This window comes from Cavia porcellus, unplaced genomic scaffold (genome assembly GCF_034190915.1).
Source record: "Cavia porcellus strain 051 isolate PalLab524CR breed Dunkin Hartley unplaced genomic scaffold, mCavPor4.1 scaffold_26, whole genome shotgun sequence".
In the NCBI taxonomy this organism is placed as follows: Eukaryota; Metazoa; Chordata; class Mammalia; order Rodentia; family Caviidae; genus Cavia; species Cavia porcellus.
Window position 1 is genome coordinate 14,737,620 of NW_026947509.1, and position 22,947 is coordinate 14,760,566.

The 22,947-nt window shown below is 34.9% G+C and overlaps 1 protein-coding gene across 6 annotated transcripts in view; it reads right to left on the reverse strand.

The window, feature by feature from the left end:
- The window catches only part of Akt3 (AKT serine/threonine kinase 3), a 252,692-nt gene that overhangs the window by 184,279 nt on the left and 45,466 nt on the right, over nt 1-22,947 (reverse strand). The gene's annotated exons all lie outside the window — the stretch shown is intronic.

Below are 22,947 nucleotides of genomic sequence, written 5' to 3' on the forward strand. Positions count from 1 at the left end.
ATATTTAACTTCTCCAGAATAGCTACTCTCATATTATAAAGCACAATAAAAGCCTGGGCTGAGGGTATGTTCAGTGGTAGAGTGCATATGTAGCATGCATGAGGCCCTGGGTTCTATCCTGAGCACACAACAGACAGAAAAACGTAAGTGGAGGCTAAATTAACACACCATAGTATTTCCTATCCAAAATATTGTAATAGTTAATGATTAATTTATGAATTAAAATGATTTTTAAAAACAACTAAACAGCCAGGGACTGATTCCAAATTCCAGGTCTTGTTTTCATTTTTAAAAATATCAATGTATTTCTTACATTATCAAAATAATCCAAAGGCTACGTCTTAGTGTAGTCTACAAAATGTACCTAAGAAGTTATTCGGTCTTATAACAACTATAGTTAACTATTTCAAACAAAAGAACAAAAAAGAAAAGATGATAATATGAAAATCATGAAAAGGCAAAGAAAATTAAGAAAGAAAAAAGAACCTACTTCCATAAATGTAAGATTAGGTAATTCAGACGGACATTCCACTGAGAACAATGTAAGATGTTGGACAAAATGAGAACTTTGATGAAATAACTCCCACAGAATTTGGAAGAACTAATGGCTGTTCTCTAATAATGAGAAAACAAAAAGTAAACTAGCTCTTGCACTGATCTGTAACAAGAATTCTTATTATTAGAGCAAACCATGAAGACTTACTAGTCCCTGAACTTGGATTACAGTGCTCCTGGACTTCTAATCCCTGTAAATTATCAGACAGATACAAAATGAAATACTTGTGGGGTAAGTTAACTCTATTTAAAGATCCGTAATTCTACATAGAATTTTTAGGCATTTACTTTTTAAATTTAAATTTGTATTTTTATTAGTAATCTTTGCAGTATATAATGATTACACTCATCATGAGCTGGTACACATACACAGCACCTCTTAATTCTTTTAACCCTCTTCTTCTGCCATACTCCCCCCTCCGTCTCTTTGTCTCCTCTTCTATAAAAGTTCTATCTCCCTGTTTCCTATTACTTATCTTCTTTTCTTTGGCTCCTTATTTATATTTTGGATTTCTCATGTAAAATAAACCATATAATACTTAAGCAATGTGTCTGATTTATTGTACTCAACAGAGGGTTTCTAAGTGTGTTTTCCTACAAATGACTCAAATTCATCCTTTATAGCACAGTAGTACTCCAAAGTGTGTACGTATCACATTTTCTTTACCTGTTCATCTTCTGATGGACACAGAAGCCACTTCCACAATTTATAAGTTGAACTGCTATAAACATGAACAAGCATGTATCTCTGTAATATGATGTCTTTCCCTAAAAATAACTTTCAAAACCATGACCAGAAAACAATCTTCACTGTTCAGGGTTCTATTTATTAAAAATTATTTCTAATCCAAATATCATGCTCTAGGTGTTCATGGTCATTTGCAAATATGTGGCAAGTAGCAAATAATCTGAACTACCTGTTGCTCACATTTTCAGATTAGTGAACAGGAGGTAGCCCTTGTCTTGCCGCTTCAGCTCTTTACTAAAATCAGTCTCCTCTGGGTCTTATACTTAGTGCCATGTTTTTCACATTTTTGTGCTTTCTGTAGGTTACTTTGCTCTTTAAAACAGCCTCTACACATAAAAGTACTGTCTTTTGTCCTACAATGCAAGAAGGCTTTGATGTGCCTTTCAGAGAAAACACATGTAGTTTGAGCCTCATTCAGGTGTGAGTTCAGTGGTGGTGGCCATAAATTCAATGTCAATGAATCTGATAGTGAAAGTATCAGACACAGAGTATAAATAAAACAACTAGCATTATTCTATGTTCAAGCAGATAAAAACCAAGCTTCAAGTTTTCATCAGTGAGGTATAAAGCTATACAAGTGAAGTGACTAACATGAAAGGAAACAGAAAGTTGAGGACTGAAAATACAAAGCCAAAAATAAGAACTCAAATTAAAAATTAACCATCATTTTAAACAACAAGAAATAAACAGTGAATTGTGACACTGTCAAAAGAAACTATCCAGATGAAGCACAAAAGAGACAAAAAGGAGATAAGATACACAAAGTATGCATACAGAAGATTTTTGAACTTTTTAATGGACATTTCATATGAATAAAAGTCACAAGAATTGTTTGAGGAGTCAATGGCAAATAATTTTTCTGAAGTGATGAAAGATATTAATCCATATATTCAAAATAGCTACTGAATACCTAGCTGGGAAAAGAAAAGGCAATGAGAAAAGAACCCATATTTGAGCAAGAAGTTTCTTAAAATTAACTCAAAAAAAGGGAGATTACCTCCCAAAGTGCAACAGTTAAACTAAGAGTTAATGTGTCAGTAATTAAAATAGAAGCTCAAAGACAAAGGAACACCGTAAGTGAGTACAACCTAACATAAAAGTTTACTAAAGTAAAACTGTTCCTCTAAAGTGTAGGCAAGGGCTGGATTGGAAGCTCAATGGCATAAGCATCTGCTTTCCAAGTGTGTGGTCCTGAGTTCAATCCCTGGTACCCAAAAAAAAACAGTGTAGGAAAAATAAATGTATTTTCAAAAACTAAAAGGCATCAACAGATAAATGAAAATATGAAATGTGACATACACATACATTAAGAGAGGAAACTCTGACACACCCTACAACCCTGAAGGCATGCTAAGTGAAAGTCACAAAAACACACTTAAATATTAAAAACAACAACAACAACATACAAAACACTATGTCTGATACACAGTTAAGACTAAATGTCAGCTATAAAGGTGTATCCATTAACTTACACATTACATTTCCTTAAGGAAAAGACTTGAACATACTTTAAGGAACATAGTAAGTATGCATTTTAAGAAATATAGAGTTTTTTTGTTGGAGGAAAAACGCACAGAATTCTGCTGTCTCTTTCTTTATTCTGCAATTTGTCTTACTGTCTCAGCTACTAATGTGAATCCCAACCCCATACCTAGAAAATTATGATTCTAGGACAATTTCTAAAAGTCAGTTTTTTTAATGATTCCTAGCAATGTAAATAAATACAATCATCCAAAATTACCCCTAAAATTCTGAAGGCTATGTTTAATATCTTTTTTTTTTTATATGTTTAATATCTTAATAGTGTCTCTTGAGTTTTGTCATGTACCTAGCAACAAACTTATATGAAAATGATGAATTTAAAATGTTTATTAAAATTAATCTTTCATTCCTAAAGGAAAAAATAATCTTTTCTCAAACTAGATTGCTGATCATCTGTTCTTAAATATTTTCATGTCAACAAATATTAAAATCAGACAGTAAATTTATTGTGTAATGTTTTTAATTCTCCCTCATTTGAACTCCTTTGTAATGATTTAATCAACCTATCACACCATTTTGCAGATAAGAAAGATAATGTCAAAATTATCTTTTTATCTGACTGATGTATTATCAATGATCCACCCTCTACAGATGGCAACGAAGACATCCAAAAAACTGCTTCGATGTGAGACAGTGCATCACACGCCACGCGAAATGGACTGTTTTCCACATTATTAATAATACTATTAACATACTTTCCAACCCTTCTTTTCAATCATAACTCCCTTCAAGACTTACCACATGTCAGAAAATAAATAAGATGTGAAAGCTTAAAACACTGACCTTGGCACATCTGGCAATGCAAATTATACATGGCAAGGTAAAATTGTTGACACTGTATTTAAAATGTAAATCTTCTCATCTTCCAAAATCATTTACTCACTGTTCCAGAAACATTTCTAGAATGAAGCACAGCTTTCAGGAACAAGGCCAAGTACTTTACAGTGAGTTTTAAATGTTGGCTTATAGATCTAATATCTGTCATTTACTTATTTTATGAAATAAAGGCCGACTTATCTGAACAGAAAATATTTTAACAACCTATGAGAGCAAAAAAGGAGATATTCTCAGTAAAACTAATGAACTATTAAATTGAATGAAATATCAATTTTCCTATTGAATAAAAAATTACCATCCTTCCATTCTTCACCAAGTACTGTTCTTCTATTCTCCCTTAAATACTGCTACTCACTATACTGAACTATATTCCTTATTGCTGTAATTTTAAAAATCCAGTGGAAGTTTAGTCTTTTTATAATGAAACTAAAACTAGTCAATTTCTAAATTATTTTTCCTACTGAAACTCTAGGGGCTTTTTTGACACACAATAAGTATAATCATCTTATCAATTAAAAGTTATTTAAGGTTTATAGCCCTAGAATAAATCACAACCGTCATTTTTCAAACTTGTAAGCTGTATTTCAGAGAATTCTGTTACCTTTAAAACTGAGAGTCCCATATAGGGAATGTAGGGGGAAAAAATGGCCTAAAAGTACTGCCCAAGGGAGACTGCCGGCAAAAAACGTACTGGAGGAAAGGAGGATAATAGCGTAATGGGGATAATGGGATCAATCTTTCATGAATATCTGTCTTCTTTATTGCCACTTAAAACAGTTCAGTAAATCAATGTGAAACATTTCTAGACTTGTTAAAATCTTGCAACAGGGGCTGGGGATTTAGCTCAGTGGCATAAGCGCCTGCCTTGCAAGCAGGCAGTCGTGAGTTCCATCCTTGGTACCAATAAAAAGGAAAAAGACCAAAAAAAAAAAAAAAATCTTGCAACAATATAAAAAGTTAAGTAACATTCTGATTAGTATATTAAGAACAGAAAGCAGAACATTAGTAGTAATTCTACAATTAACTCACCATTATTAACTAAAATTCTGGAGTTTACCTGCCATTTTCCTTAAGGTTTAAAAATATATTCCCTTTCCATTCACTTCAATTTTAGACACACTATTTTTGCTTTAATTTGACTTTAGAAGAATCATAATGCACTGCCTTTGCTTACTTTTTCCTTTTTTCGGACCAATCAGCAGAATACTGGAATTAAGTTTGAAGCTAACAGAAACACACTCCCTATTGCTAGCTCTGTGGCACAACAGAAATATTTTTATCCTCTAATCTTCTTTCACTATGGAAATCTTTGCATGACAGAAAATTTTACACTTTATACCAGATTATCATCATATAAATTTTGGTAAAAATACACCTATAAAAAATGAAAAGGTGAGGCTGGGGATATGGTTCAGCAGCATAAGTGCCTGCCTTGCAAGCAGGCAGTCGTGAGTTCAATCCCTGGTACCGATGAAAAGGAAAAAGACAAAAAAAATGAAAAGTTAAGTCTTTACATGTTATGTCTACTTGCAAAATATTTCAAATTTTTCAAAATATGTTGGACACTATTTTAACTAGACAATAAAAAGTTTTAACTGCTCTTTAACCTGTCACTTTTATGAAACAATGTTCAAGAAACTGGGATTAGAACTCTTATATAAAAGGGATTAGGAAGAAATTATTATTGTCAAAATGCAAGCAGTGAATCCCTAAGAAACAAAAAAATATACTCATGCTCTATATCAAAGTAACATTTTTATAATCTCCATTCAAGGGTAATCAACGTGAACTGAGGGTAATCAGTATGTACTAAGAGTCAGTCCCCATTTAATTGTGTAAGTGTCATATATACATAGTCTGGGGGGAAATGTCTGTAATTTTAAAGAGATCTTCACTAAAATTCATGCCAATTTACACATTCATATTCACATTTTGAATGTAAATTGTTAAATCCTGACTATCTACCTCTATGAAACAAAATCAGTTTTAAAATGCATAGTAACAAAGAATGGCAGGGAAACAGAAGAACCCAAAAGTCTATATTTAACTGGCTGCTCAGTCATTAGAAAGGTGCCCCATAACTACCATATGTTACTGAAATATGTTATCACACCTACAATTTCATCATATGTCTCCCAAGAAATTAATTAGCTCTAACTTTTTCAACTTTGACAAAAACGTCTGCATCAGTCAGATTACTAGCTGTTACAAACATATCAAAATTCAAAGCTTTCTTCAGCTTGTACTTAACCTTTTAATTACTATTAATCATTTAGCAACATTTAGAACAGCATTCATTAGACAGATGTCTACTTCTAGAATTCTAAATAATGTAAATTCATATATTTACTTTTGGTGCATGCTTGCTTAGTGATTTAAAAAAACTAAACTGAAGTCTAAGCCCATTTACAGATATATCATTTCATAACTGTATTTAGGTTAATGAAAAAATAATTAAAATTATACTTTCCATAAAAATCTAAAAAATCATTAGATTGTTACTATAAAACTTAAAAAGAAATTTAAGATACCTATAAAGACTTTTCAAGCAATAGAAACAAGTGAAGAAAATTTTCATAAATATCCTGTTGCCTACCAAACTTAAAAAAAACACTATTGAAAAAAATCGAAAGCCCAGGATACCCTCAACCATGTAAAGCAGTTTTCACCTACACCATTTTATTTACAATACTGTGTGAAGACTACCAATGATTTCTTATAGATTCCACAAATATATAATGAGTAATGAAAAAAAACTGAACAAAACTCCTGCTCTTATAAAGTTTCATGGAAGTAAAAGAAAATGAGCATGCTAAGTAAGTATACTAATACAGTATATAAGCAGTGCTAAGCCTTAATGCTTCCTGATTCCTCTAAGAACAGCAATGCTAACACTGGCTTCAGTAAAACTATGCAGGACACTACTGAATTCATCTTTTAATTATCTCTGCTAACAAAGTAATGGATAACCTATAAATAATTTCTATCTACCAAGGAATTAAACTGAAATTCAAGTTACTCCTGTAGCTGAAGTAAATTTACAGTTAATCAGAATAAGGACAGCCTCAGAACAGACAAACTGACAGCTGGTAGGTGTCAGTATTCCCTTTGCACTTAACCTGGGTTTTGCCTACTGCCATAGAAAATGCTGCCTATAATTTATACAATTTTTTAGCTGAAAAGAACCTTAGAGATTATATAACCTCTAGGAAGATCACCCTGACCTCTCTGAGGAGGCATATATTTCTTCCTCTTCATTGCTAAACTGCATAAAAATCAGGAATGATGTTTTTATTTTTGTATTCCCAAAACCTATCCTAAATCTGGTACAGAAGCAGTCTGATTTAACTTTTCATAAATAAAAATATTTGTATAAAGGTCGGTCTGGTGGCGAAGCAGCAAATAGTATCTAGTTTATAACTGCCATGAAATTACCTGCATTACGTGTATATGCCTTGCTCTCAAATGAGAAAGCAGTACACATTTTTAATCAAAAATATTAAGGTCTCACTGTTATGTTAAAAATCTAGTATATACCAAACACACAGAAATGAGTAAGAGTGGCATTATCTTTATCATCACAGAAGGTGCACTCTAAGGGGAGAAACCAAAAAAATTTTTTAATTGAAATTAGTTCTATAATGAAAGAATACCTGTTAATTTGACAAGTTCTACTGGCTATATTAGAGTCTCTAAAAGATAATCTTGTATAGGATTTACTGCAAAAGAAAGGCAAAATCCACGTAGATATTACAGGAATACAGGTAAAGATGTTAGAGGTCAATTTAACATTTAATCAGTCTTACAATGTTGCATGTACTGTGGTGAAAACACATAAAACTCCATCTTAGCCACTCAAAGAGTTTGAATTCTAACAGAAGAAAACATGCAAACATGTCATCCTGACCACAGAAAAAAGCATACAGTTTATTGAGGTACAGCGAAGGACACTTCACCAACCTGTGTTTTCCAAAGTGAAAAAAAAAATGCTTAGAATAGGCAATAAGAAATGAAAATGGGAGAGGGGCTGGGGATTTAGTTCAGTGGTGTAAGCACCTGCCTGGCAAGCACAAAGTCGTGAGTTCGATACCCGGTACCAAAAAGAAAATCGAAGAAATGAAAATCACATATATTTTGAAGGAACAGGAAACAGCACAATATAATAGCACATTCACTAGGGATTGAAAAAAATGGGAGATGTTAATATTTCTAACTTAGCTTTAAAGAAACCTAGTGTTTTGTCAGTATACAAAAGGGGAAAGGAAATTTGATTATTAATCAAAAGAAGACAGTCCCAGGTTTGAAAATTTGAATTTATTACAATGAAATTTCCATTGGAAAGTTTTAAATATTCAGCTAGAATACTAAAAAGGTTCTTTTGTTCACTAGTTGCTACAGTTATGATGTTGAATGTCCCAGAAGTCCATGTGTTAAAGGCTGTGTTTCCAGGATGGTGCTATTAGGAGGTGTTGTGGAACTTTTAAGAGATATAGTAGAAGGTCTTTAGGTCACTAGGGGTGACCTCCCTAAAGGGGACTGACAGGCCCAGGTCTCATTCTCTCTGCTTCCTGGATGCTGAAGTGAGAAGTTTATCCTGGCACAACTTATGAGCTTCCCTGTGCAGCAGCTCAAAGCAATATAGCCACTTGGTCCTGACTGGAAACTCCAGAACCATGAGCCGAGGTAACAGTTTTATAATTTAACTGCCTCAGTTATTCGGTTATAGAAACATGAGAGTGATTAACACACTAATTTAATAAACACTTGGGATTCACTGACACATGGAGAATATGTACAGGTAGAACCACAGACAAGCTAAAATTTTACACTGAGGGCAAACAAGGCTCAAGACAAGGGTAATGCTGGAATATAGTCACATCTTGTGGGAGGCAAGAGAAAATGTGTCAGTAAGAGTACTCCAAAAAAGGGATGAGCCAGGAAAGTCAAAGAGAAAAAATGGGTGTTTCAATAAGGAATGGGTAGTCAATATCATTAAAATAGGTAAAACTGGGTAAAATGAGTAAAACTAAGGCAAAGGACCATGATAAAAAGTTTTTATTATGCCTAAATTCTAGTTAATCAGAATCATAAAGTGAGTACAAGAAATAAGGATATATGGACCAAATTCTTACACCATCCATTTTATTGTTATAAGCCCAGGAAAATGGATATATAAACAAACAAATCTATAAATGAATAAAAGCATTCAATTAAATTAACAGATAACATTTTAAATAATTTTTCATCCAAGAGTTAAGAGAGATAATCAATCCAGGAACTTAAAAGTCTGAAGCTGGTGCTGATCACTAGTGTGGTTTTACTGTTCTTTTTTTGTTACCTATTCAAATTTCTTTCTTAATATTTTAAAAGCTAACCGTAACAGATATTTGGATCTTTCCAAAATTTTCAGAGTCAATAATGATACTATATTTTTATATAGTCAACAATTTTTACAGCTTCTGAAATTAACCTCAAATTCTCCAAAGAAACAAAGTAGTAAAATTTCCATAGGCTGAAAGTTTGGGAAGTTGGTTTTAAAAGAGTATAAATAGGTAAGAAGAAAAAAGCATAGACAATTCTAGAATTTAGTTCTGGTTTCACAAAAAATTTTAATTTGACAGTCAAAAACTTAAAAGATTTATAGAATCTAATTATAAAATATAAATGCTGTATTCCCTGGAAGAGGCAAAACACATGTTTTATAGTAAGTATTAATATATTGCTTTACATCTCTATAAAAGGCCTCTGACAATCTAGAATGAGCTTATACCAGCTACAAATAAAATTGACTTTAAGATGTTAATAAAAATTGTAATAAAAATTTATTAAGATGTTAATAAAAATTTTTTTCCTTGTTTCTATTGCTATCACTTCTCACTTTAGTTAACTCCATTCTTCAAATCTCTGCTTAAATTCTTGTTTCAATAATCTGTCCCTGTCCAACCCAGTAGAGCAGAATGTCACCCTGCATCCTCCCACTCAACCTTCTCTATATTATAAGCCATTCAAAGCCAGGTGTGATGGCACAAGCCTATAATCCCAACATCTGCGAGACTGAGGCAGGAGGACCCTGTGAATTTGAGGCCAGCCTGTGCTACACAGCAAGACCCTATCTCATATCAAAACAAGCCATTCATTTTTAGTTGAGTTTCACATGCTTTCTGAGGCTGAGATATGACTCATATCATAAAAATCCCATTTTAAAGCATTTAATCCCCAATTTTTAATATATTCACAAGATGATGCACCTATCACCATTAATTTCACAATGCTTTATCACCTCAAAAAGAAATACCCATCAGCAGATGCTCTCTGTTCCTTACTCTCCTCAGCCTCTAGGAGATGTTATATAACTATTTCCGTATTAATGAAATGAGATAACATGTGGGCTTTTGTGTATAACTTTCCACCTAGCACAGTAAGGTCTCAAGGTTACATAGGATAGTATGCCTGTCTTCATTCCTTTCCAGTCTGAAAATTTTATGGATATACCATATATTCACTCAATCGTTGATTGGACACTAGGGCTAGTGTGGACCACTATGAATATTCACATGAGAAGTTCTGTGCAAACCTACAACTTCAGTTCTCTTGAATCTATGCCTATGTGTAGAACTGATGAGTCACCATATGACTTCAATTTGCATTTCTCCAATGGCACTGAAAACTTTTATTTACCATTGGTTGTTTATGTAGTATCTTCTTTGAACATATTATGTATTCACATTTTCTGCCCATTTTAAATTGTGCTACTTGTCTTCTTGAACTAAAATTTTAATAGACTTAAAGTACTACAACCTTATCAGATATGTGATTCTTTAATTATTTTCTGTCATCTGTGGGTATTTTTTTCACTGTAATGATAGTGTCTTTTGAAAAACTAAATTTAATTTTGATAAAATCCACTATATTTTTCATTGACTCCTTGTGCTTCTGATGTCAAATCTAACAAGCACTTGCCTAATTCAAGCTTGCAAAGATTTACTGTATGTGTTCATGTTCTATAATTTTAACTCTTTACAGTTAAGTTCCAGATCCATTTTAATTATTGTATATAGTGTTAAGACACAGACCCTAATTCATTCTTTTGCATATGGAAACCTACTTGTCCCATGATTATTTGGAACAAAACTATTCTGTTCTATTGAATGGTCTTGCTACTCCTGTCAAAAATCAATGGACTGGGGCTGGGGATTTAGCTCAGCGGCATAAGCACCTGCCTTGCAAGCAGGCGGTCGTGAGTTCAATCCCTGGCACCGATAAAAAAGAAAAAGACAAAAAAAAAAAAAAAAAATCAATGGACCATAGATGTACAGGTTGATTTCTGGATTCTCAATTCTCTTCCACTGATCTCTATCTATTCTTGCACATCTCTTTTAGACTGTAGCTAGCATGGGACATAAAATATGAGAAGCCTGCAAAAAATATGTTAAATAACCAACCGTCAATAGTAAGCCCAGTATCTAACAAATGAGGAAACTGAGGCCATAAAGAAGTTAACTGATGAGATCAATGGCAAAGAACAAATTAATGACAATCCAAAACAGGACTAGAATTTGGGTCTTCTAATTTCAGTGCAGGCTCTGCCACAGTATTTAGCTGCTTCTCAGGTAAAACTAACACCTGTCATGTGACCATGAGGATCTACACGTATAGAACATGAAGACAGATGTGTATAGTGCTCACATCACAACAGGCCCCTCCATAACTGCCGATCACCAAAAAGTCTCACAACCGAAACAAGTCAGAAAATAACTTTTCACAAAGCATCTTTCCCTCCAGACAACTGTTCTCTACCTCACTTTCAGCTCAAGAACCCAGCTACTTCCTCTTTTAATCTGCAGATTATTGGAAATAGAAAAAACCATTTGTGTGACTGTAAAAAAAGGTGAACAAAAAGGGGCTGGGAAACCATCTCTCTAGGGACATAACAGGAATTTTGACAGTATGTAAAGACACTGTTGTATGTACTGGGTACGGTAAAACCAAAGGATAAAAAGACTATGAGACAATGATTTACTGGTAAGGGGAAGGCTCTGGAGTCTTCAAGTCCTCATTGGAAGACGTGCCTCTTTCAGTCACTTGGGTTTTCTGTGCCTCTCAGTTCATGTTTTACAAACATGAACAAGAATATCAACATCACAATCTCACCTTGAGAGTTACATGAAAATGTGTAAAATGGCCTACCACAAATAGCCAGGTTATTATTCTAGGAATGTTTATTCTCTTCCTATCTGATTGTAATATTAAGGGTAGACTAAAAAGCACTCTTCTCTGAAAGTATCTTCCCCAACAGATGTCGGTGTTTGAAGTTTTACCATCAGAAAATTCTGTTAGATTTCAAGAGCCCCAATTAAATGTAAAATAATCTATCAATATTTAAGTTTGTCTATTAATATTTTAAGAAACTTATCAACACCTTAAAGTCCTGGAGCCCTCTTTTGACAGTAAAAAAATGGAAAGAACTATGGATCATAACTACTCAATGAGGCAAGTGATGCTATGTTCTGACTTTCCCAAAACAGCCGGCTGTGTGCTGTGTGAAATGTGACAAAATGATGCACAGATACCAATGTTAAGTATACTAGATAAAATTTATTTTTTAAAACTTCAAAACCATTGTATCACTACAGACTCAACAAAACAAATGTAACATCTAAACTTATACTTTGCATTGTATTCCTGTTAATTATTAGGAGCAAATACTAGCACTTATTTTCCCAAGTACTATTCCAAATTCTCAGGCCCTCACCGCCCTCCATCTTATGCATCCCATGCTTCCTCTCCGCCTATGGGCTCTACCAAAGAGGGCTCTATAAAGCACATGTGGAGACAATCACTGCCAAAAATGAAAGAACAGAGGTTCTTACTAGTTGCAGAAAGCTTAATAGAATCAGACCTTAAGATTCACTAATTTAGAGGGAAAAAGTCTAAATTCAAAAACCACAGAGTAGGAATAGGTTTTTTTATTTTTTTAAATTTTAAAATATCAAAATATGCTTAGAGTGCAAAATATATGAAACACAACTTTTCAAAAATCAGCAACACACATTTAGTATTATTTATAGATATAAGATCTAATGGCAATTCTGCTTCCCAAGCTCAAACAAAAAGCCATCCTATCACTAAAATAAAAAAGAATACAAAAATTTGGGAAAAAAACCTGAAAGCTTCATCTTAAAGGTGGCATATGAAGAATATTAAAGCTTATTTTCTTGACAGGAGACGTCTGTAAACCTGATATTTGCACCTGTTTCCTTCCCTAATACTACAGTGAAGAAATTATTACTCAATAGCATGTCCACGACCTTGCTCTTCCTCTTACATTTTCTTTCTTAATATTACATATTCTCCATCAAGATGGAACATTCTCTCCACTATCCACTAGCAAAATTTATGCCAAATTAAAATAATAATATGTATAACCTTTTGTTACTTAAAAAGTGTTGAACACTTTTCCATAATATTGTAACTGCAGTATAAGGTAGTATTGTGGACTGAATGCTTCATTCCTTCCAAAATTCCTATGTCGAAGCCCTAATCTCCAGTACAATATACTTGGAAATAGGGCCTTTGGCAAAGGATTATGGTTAAATGAGGTCATAGGGATGGAGCCCTGGAGACGGATTAGGGCCCTACAAGAAGAGGCCCAGAAAACTTCTGTCATGCTCTCTCCATAGCCCCACCACACTGGTACCCTAATTTCAAACAACCAGCCTCCAGAACCGTGAGAAATAAACTCCTGTTGTTGAAACCACCCTAACTACAATGCTTTGTTATAAAGGCTTGAATAGACTAATATAGACAGGTGCTATTATTTCCCAATTTTACAGATGAAAAAGTTACAGCTTAGACTATGCAACCGCTCTACTATAAATCCAGAGAAGTGGTAGAGCCAGGATTTAAACTTGACTTTTAACCAATACTATCCCACTGATGTCTCTTATAAGTCTGAGTGCCTAACATGCATCACCAACTTTGCTAAGTACAAAAAACAGTAAATAAAGGTGTCTCTTAGCAACTCACATTATATAGGCAGATGTATATATATTCAGATATATATATATATATATATATATATATATCCAATTATATAGTCTACACAAACTTTTAAACTGTCAAAGAATGAGCTCCTTGAGAAATCCAGGAACCCAAGAAATTTTTACTAAAATAAAACAGAAAAGCTACCAAACAATATTATAATGTGGTAAACGTTATGAGTGAGTCAAAAAGTAAAACAAAGTTTCCAGGAGGAAGCACCTGTGGGGGTGATCACATTGAGGCAGGTTAACAGTATGAAAACTTAGAAAAGAAATAAATGTAAAGCAGTCAAAACAGAGAACAGTCAATGATATCTGGAAGGAATTTATTAGACTGCTGCTGGAAATCACTAAACTCTAATTTGCCTTTTCAAAAGTGAATAGAATATCACTAAGACAAGTCTACATTGAAAGAACTACAGGACAAACACGCAACTTGACAATGTGATTGGATGCAATTTATAATATAAGTTACATTAAGAGGGGTCTCATCTCATATGTTCTTCTTTTTCCATTAAGCAAAAAAGTACAGTAACAATCTTGTCTGTACAAGATTGATATATTAATTCTGTGTTCAAAAACATTTAACAGCCCTATTCTGCCTGCAGTACTTAAACTCCTTAAGGTACAATGTTACATCTCTCACAGTGTGCCTCTTGTTTTTCTTTTCTCCCTAACTCAGCTCAAGTCACAAGTCCTCTGTGCTAAAGTTATCCCAGATTATTAGCTGCTTTTAAGCAGTCCCTGCCTGTTAAAAAAGAATATTGCCACCTGGCTGTGGCCCTGTCTTCAAGATTTATGGCACAGACTTCCTAAGAAAGTATGACCTTGCCTGTTAGCTCAGTTACTACACTATATCTTAAGCCAGCTACACTCCTGGATATCTCTGTTACACACTTAATTGAATAGGAGCACACAGCTATAATCTTAGCACTCAAAGAGGATAGAGTTCAGAAACAGCCTGAGCTACACAGCAAGTTCAAGCCTGGCCTAGATTATTGAGTGAGAGCCAATCTCAAAAGGCAAGCAAGCAAACAAACAAACAAAACAAAACTATAAGCTATGTGAGAGAAGAAAAGCACAAAAACAAAGAAAATATATCAAAGTAAATTTCTGAGTGTCCAACTACAATAAAGAATCATTACAATACAATGCAATAAAAGCAATGATAGGTAAATACATAATGTATGATGAGATAAGCATCTAACTCAGCCTTGCAGAGATTCAGCACAGCTTCCCAAAGATGACACAAACGTAAATATTGCCAGGCATAGTGGTGCACACCTGCAATCCTAGCACTCAGGAGCCTGTGGAGAAGGTCTCCAGGAGTTCAAGGCTAGCCCAAACTACGTAACACGACCCTGTCTCAAAAAACTCAAAAAAAAAAAAAACCAAAAAGAATATGCAGATAATATACATGTAACATAAATATCAAACAGTATGGAGAAGAACCACAAAAATTCATTGTTATAGAACGTATAGTATAAAGCTAGGAAAGCAAAGCATGATCCTAACAAAAAAGGATTTGGTTTTATGTACTACATTAAGGACATTATGCTGTAGAGGCCAATGACTTGGAACTACCAAGTACGAACGTATGATGTTTCAAAACTAGATTCATGTCAAGGTGAAAGTCATTTTTAAAACTGAGCAAAACAGTTAGTATATTCCAACATCAAAAATCAAACATTAAAAATGTACTTTGGTGACAAGAGTACCAAGTCAAATGTGAAAAACAAAAAAGGGAAGATTTGCCTTAGAGAGATCAAGATTTGCTATAAAGTGGTGCTATAAAGTGGCATAAGAATGAAAAAATAAGGGATGTCTAGCTCAGTGATCCCTGCCTGTAATCCCAGCACTCTGTAAGGCAAGAGGACCACAAGCTTATGCCGAGTCTGCGCAACTCAAGAGAGACTCAGTGAGACCCTGCCTCAAAATGAAATGCAAAAAGGGTTGGAAATACAGAAACTAGATGGTGTGCAAATAGGGAAAGGAGAGAAAGGGAGAAGAGAGGAGGGAAGAGAGGAAAGGAGAGACTGGGAAAAGAGGGGAGAAGGGAAAGTAGAGAGTAGGTGGAGCAGGGAAGGGGGATGAATATGTATGAACCAAAGAATGAATGAAAAACTTGTTCTTTTCACACAGTGCTGAAATGAAGAAGTCCTACATCAAGAGACCAGCAGTTTCAGTGTCTGTTACGTGCACATTCCTCATAGGTGGCAACCTCCTGCCATCTAGCAGACATACAGAGACCCCAAAACAAATCACATAAATCATACAACTTGGTGATTCAAGTTAGTCAATAAATAGAATTTGGACAATTATTATACTTTAGATATTTTATAAGAAAATGTAGTAGATTCTAGTAATTAGCCTCCAGGATGAACTCCATATTCCATAGAACCGAAATATTTTCAGATTTAACATAAATAACATATATCTTCTACAGTCACTAGTACATTTTTTAATACTATGTTCTCAAAATGTTTTGGTGTTGATACATGGAGGTCTGATTTCTTTATTCTTACTGCTGGGTGATATTACATGTGAAAATGATTCTACTTAACTATTCTGTTGAAAGACCTTTTTCATGTGGTGGTAATTTTTTTCTTCATAATATAGTGAATGTTTCAGTATATTCTCATATGTATTATCGTGAGTAGAAAATTTCCAAGTAATAGAGTATGCCTATCTTATACCTTTACTGGATTTTGGACATTGCTTTATAAAGTGATCATTATCAGTTTACTTCCATTAGCAGTTTATGAAAATTATTATTTCTCTATGCCTTTGCTATTGTTTTGTTTTTTTTATACAACCTGTTTCAGTCTGAAAAGATAGTACTTTTATTTTAAATTTACATTCCTTTGGTTATTGGTAGAGTTTCTTATTCCTTTTTATGTTTATTTCCACTTAATTTTTCTTATAAAATTCTTTTTCTGTCATTGTCTCTCAACTCCACCTTGTTTTTTGTAGTAGGTGATGTTTTTTTCTTATTGAATCCTTTAGGTGTTTTAGCTATTAATCATATTGTTGAATGGTGTAAATATTTTCCTTCAGTCTGAGGCTTTTCTTTTTTGTTTTATACTTTCATTGTACCAACCTTTTTCATTTTAGTATAGACACATTTACCTGTTTTTTAAGGTTTTACTTCTGGTGTCATATTTAAGAATTTCTTTCCCTACAGTAAAGTTACAATGACAAATCACTTTATTAGTTGCTCATTGCTACATAGCAAATGTCTATTATACCTATTTGATGAAAACAAAAATCAGTTCTTATTTCTCTGTCTTGAGGCTCAGGGATATGGCATGTGGTTAGGAGTTTCTGGTCCTGGTCTCATGAGGTTGTAGTCAAGACATCCAAAAGGCTGACATTATATCAGGGTTCAAGTTGCTAGAGAATTTGCTTTTAAGAATAGTTTACTCACATAATTGGCAAGTAGGGGCCCACTGTTGTTGGCAGATAGCTTCAGTTCTTTCCGTGGCCCCCTGCGAGGGCTACTTGATTGTCTTGTGATGTAGAGACTGGCTCCTACAGTGGGCCATCTGAGGGAATATCCGGAAGGAATGCCACACCAGCCCTCAGCCCTGCTGATAGGTTCTGTTTACTGTTTCTGTGCACAGAAACACTAAATGGATGGGTTTTTCTCCTGTACCAACCAGTTTTTCAGTTCTTTGAACATCAACTGGTTGACCTGCAAATCAGTTGAATTTAGACACTATTCAGAATTAGTGCAGATTCCACACATGAACTACATGTATCAGTTTATTGTACAGGATATTATAATGAATTCAGATGAACAAACAGCTAGTTGAAGACTTAGAGTTAGATCTAAAAGATTCTGTCCTGTAGAGTTAAGAGTCTGCCCTTTCAGCATGTGGATGTCTTAACCAATGTGGACTCTCTTGTAAGATTTTTATATGTAGGCATGATGGGTCAAATTCCTGGCCATTAACTCAGATTATGGCCCCTCCTCTTTCCACACTGGTTGGAAGTGAGGTGGGGTTGAAAGTTGTAACTCTGTAATCCTGCTTGGTCTCTGGCCACCAGCCTCTTATTTGATGCTATCCATCACTAGTCATCTCATTAGAAAACAAAAAAGATATTCTGGAGATTGTGAGCTTCCTTGGAAAGCTCTTGTATTTAAGAACCAAGGACTAAGACCAATAGCATTACAAAAGATGTTCTTGGAGCTTTCTGCCAGGAACCCCAGGAGCTGGGAATGAAGACCTAATCTGTGAAGATAGAACATTATATATATATATATATATATATATATATATATATATATACACACACACACACACACACACACACATATTATATATGGGCTCTCTCTATATATATATATGTTGTAGTCAGGGCTTATGAGGAGAACAACTAAAATCAGAACAGGGAGTTTTTAATATTTTATGATAGTCACCCAGAGTTAACACAAAGTGCAGGAAATCTATTCACAACACCAAAGACAGAATATTCAGCCAAGGGCCTGAATCCCACAGCAATGTCCTGCATGAGTCCAGATGAAGACTCCGAGCTCATGACAATGCTTCCCACAAGTCCAATTGGAGGTCTAAAGCCCACAAGAAGGACTCACGCCAGTCTCTTTTACCAGTCTGTGCTGGCAAGGCCCAAAGGTCAGCAGTGGAAGTTAGAAAGTCTATGCCAGTGGGGTGCAGGAGCTGTGCACACTGGAACCGAGAAGTCATACTCAAAACAAAGACCAGGGCTGTCCTGAAAAGCACCACAGCCATCCTCAGGGACATGGAGGTTCCAAGGTCCTCTGGCAGTAAGCACAGTACAGTACATGCCAGGAAGCCAGCATGACGAATTCATCCTGGAGACCAAGTGGCACACGTCTTCCCCTCCAGAGCCAGGAAGCAATGCTCGATGTGAGGACCAGAGCTTCTCCAGGAGAACCAACAGCTCAAACAGCAACTGGTAGGAGAACCCACAAGGCCTCAACCCCTCAATGCCTCCCTTCTCCTTCTCCATGCCTCTATTTATGCTGGCAACTTTCCTCAGGTGGAACATCTATGCTCAGCACAATGTTGATTTAATTCAGCTGGCATTCAGTTGACGATCAGTTTTTAATCCATAACTATATAATTATATATATATATATATGTTTATACATCGGACAATGTCAATAATAAAAAGTTACATATAAATGCATGGGGATGATAAACACTGAAGTAAATATAATCCTCTAGACAAGTAGAGAAAAAAGAGAGTAAGATGAAAGTGAAGCATAAACTCCACATTTATCTTAATTTTTAAAAGCTCTGATGATAAAATATAACAAAGCTAGGAAACGGAAACACAAGCATTTGTTTTATTTTTTTTTTTTGTCTTTTTCATTTTTATCGGTACCAAGGATCAAACTCACGACCGCCTGCTTACAAGGAAGCATTTGTTTTATTGTTCTATATATTTTTCTGATTGCTTAAATATTATATAATAAAAATATTTTAAACAAAAAGTGGGATACTGGTAAAAGCTATGAAAACAAAATGAGTAATGTGGTGCAAGTGAGAGAAGAATAAAAGCAAACGTTAAAATAGATTTGAGTATTTCAAGACTGAGAAACAGTCTGTCAAGAAATAAACAGTAAAAACTCCTTCAAGAAGCTTAGAAAAGAGAATATCAGCAAAGTGTAACAGGCCTGACAAGAAAATAAACAAAATCGGGAGCTGGGGGTTTAGCTCAGCGGCATAAGCACCTGCCTTCCAAGCAGGTGGTCCTGAGTTCGATCCCCGGTACCAGTAAAAATGAAAAAGACAAAAAAAAGGGGGGGGGGGGGCTGGGGATTTAGCTCAGCGGCATAAGCACCTGCATTGAAAGCAGGCAGTCATGAGTTCGATCCCTGGTACCGATAAAAAACAAAAAAAGACAAAAAAAAAAACAAAACAAAACAAAATCTACTTGATGAACAGACACATACAACTGGAGTAAATCCAGGTTTTAGTGGAACTGCAATCTCATGCAACTAAAGTCTTAAGGACTACAAAATTATACAAATGAAATTTGACCATAAACATTTATAGTAAGAAAGCAAACTATAGAAAATCAACAATTTTAAATTGGCACACCAAAAAAAACCCCTAAATATCATAATATTTTTAATAAATAATCCCCAAGCACAACTCCTTATATTAACTTTTTTCTACTTGTCCTGGCTGTATGAATTATCACTGAAAAATATGGCCACCGTTTAAATTTTTAAAAATTTGTTATAGCAAAAAACACTTTGCATTAATCCCCTTCAAAATACTCTAATTTCAAATACACTTATCCCATCATTCTTGCCATTTTCTTTTTTTTGTTGTTTTTTTTTTTTTTGTCTTTTTCTTTTTTATCGGTACGGGGGATCAAACTCACGACTGCCTGCTTGCAAGGCAGGCGCTTATGCCACTGAGCTAAATCCCCAGCCCCCATTCTTGCCACTTTCTGTAGCAGTTCTGGAAGTGCCCTTTCATGAGTATATTTAGTTGTGCTTCATGGTTGTCTCCATGTCCTGAACAGATTCAAAACGTTTACCTTTTGTGGTCATCCTGACATTGGGGAAGAGCCAGAAATTGCATTGAGCTAAGTACAGTGAATAAGGGGGATGAGGACACAGGTGATATTTCTGGGAGCCCCACCCTTCTGCTGGGTGGCACTTGGCAGCAGTGTTCACCAAAGTTTTGACAACATATCATGAAGACACAACAGAAGACTTCCAGTACTGCTTCAGGAATAACAACAAGATAACTGTGTTTGAAGTGAGGGAGAAACATTTAAAGAGGATTAATGACAATGTGTCTTTTACTGTAATACATTTTTAAATTTAAATATTCACCGTATATTTTGATCAACCCTTGTGTAGTACTTGACTACCGCTTCATGGCAACACTATGTATATAATCTCTGACCACAGAAAATAATTTGGTTTTTCACCTAGAATGAGACTGAAAATGTGTTGGTTTGGGTTTTTGTTGTTTTGGGTTTTTTTTTTTTTTTTTTTTTTCTCCTTACGATACAGCCTAAACATTAGGATCTTGGTTAATGCCTGTATTTTGATGTAGTAATGCCAGCTGAGTTTGCAGAGTAGACAGTCAAAGGTTCCTGGGAGATACTACACTGGTTCAGCTAGTAATAAGTACAAATGGTCAGAATGTATCCCACTCATTCTCTTCTCAGGATTCCAAAACTGCCTGTGCCCACTCCAACACAATCTGAAAAGATAGGAGGTGTGGCAGGTAAGAAGAAAAATTGGAAAATTAGTGACCTTAACCAATTAGGTTCAGCTTCAAAAGAGTTTAAGAGCAAGAGGCCTTAAACTATATTAGCTTCAGGGGACGTCTAAGTCATTCTGAGCAATAATCATCACAAAAAATTTGGACTTTTTCTATTACATGAGACCAAAAACAAGTGGTAAGTTTTAATCAAGGGATCTAAATTATATTTTATTAAGAACACACTGAGATATGTGTTCTTATTAAATGCGTACTGACTGCACTGACCTTAGGCTATGCACTAAGCCTGTTCACAAAGGGGTATTCAAGCACGAAGAAGAACAAGTTATAAGTTCACCTTCTGAAAATCTGGGGATTTTTTTTCATCTCTATATTTAGAACCCCCAGATACACCAATCCCATGGTTCCCATCATTTCAACTCCCTAAATGATCTCTCATGAAAATGAAAATAATAAATTTCTCAACAAGTTTATTGTTGGGAGTATTAACAGCTAGTTAATAAAGAATAGCAAGATACTCAGTTTCTGTGTTTTTATAGCTCATTTAGGAATAGAAGCACTGTTGCAGCTACATAGCACCAGTCTAAAAAGGCTGGCCTTTCCGCTTGTTTCAGGGAGAATCTCAGTATCCTCAAAGAATCTCCTTTCTTCTCAAATTACTTAACTAGCAACGCAGTGCTGACAAACAACCAAGACTCTTGAATCTAACAGGTAAGTATGCAATAAGCAAGTAATATAAACTAGTCAATCATGAGCCCTAAAGTTGTAAGTTTTGTAGGCGGAGATGGCAAATGTTACTGGAAGCTTTTGAACCAGAAATGCTGCAGGGGTGCCATTCCTCAGGCTTCAGAACTTATACCCTGTCTCCTGCTCTGTCCTTGAACTTGTGCTTGAAAAGTAGCATCACATCATTAAGAGAAGCACACCCCAGCAGCTTCTCACCACACCAAGATACCCCTGCCACTGAAATGCTAAAGGAATTACTGTGTCGAGAAAATGAAGGTGAAAAAGGCAAAAAAAAAAAAAAAAAAAGAGCCATATATTAATATGAAAAAAATGCTACATGGAAGAGCATAATACAGAGAGAATACTTAAAATGACTGAGTAAATACAACCAACAAAGGATCAGGCTATGCAGTAAACCCGGGTCCCATGGTGGTTGATATAGAAAATTGCCAGCTATCGCCTTGCCATATATAATACTTAACTAAATAACAGGCGATGACAATGTGGATTTACATATTCAAATTCAATCACATACTATGAAAACCTATAACCTAGTGAGACAACTTGTAAGAAGCTACAATAATTTTTAAAAATTCTTTTCGAGGAAAAATTTTCAGAAAAGGGAAAATAAATGCTACGCCTGTATAGTTTTTAAAACTTAATGATGTCTACAAAGTCTGTTAACAGAATCTAGTCTCTAGATTCCCTCTCCAACACGTCCCCTTGTTAAAAGCTTCCTCTGGTGTTCTTTGATACTGTGATTTGAGGAACTATTTTCAAGAAAATAGTGTGTAATCTACTAGCAGGTAATTTCTTACTGTTATGGTTTTTTGTTTTGTTTTGTTTTGTTTTGTTTTGTAGTTCTGTATTGCGTGTACCCTTACGCCGCTTTGGTTTGTTTTGTGTTTTTCTCTTTTTCCTCTTAAATAAAAAAAAAAAAAGCTTCCTCTGGTTTATTCAGTGACTGCTAGATGTAAGATTTAGCTGTAAGCCAAGCAAGACAACACATACCTGTATCCCAGCACTCTGTAAGTTTAAATCCAACATGGGCAACTTATGTGCCCTTGTCTCAAAATTAAAAACAAAGAGCTGAGGATTTAAGCTTAGTGCAAAGGCAGTGAGGAAACAGCAGGGGAGGGAAGGGAAGGGAGGGGAGAGAGAATGGAAGTGGGGAGAAAAGAAGGTCTCTTTCCTAGTCTAGAAACTTCTATGCTTCCTAAACCACGATCTCAATATGATTTTATTCTAACTTTGGTTAGAT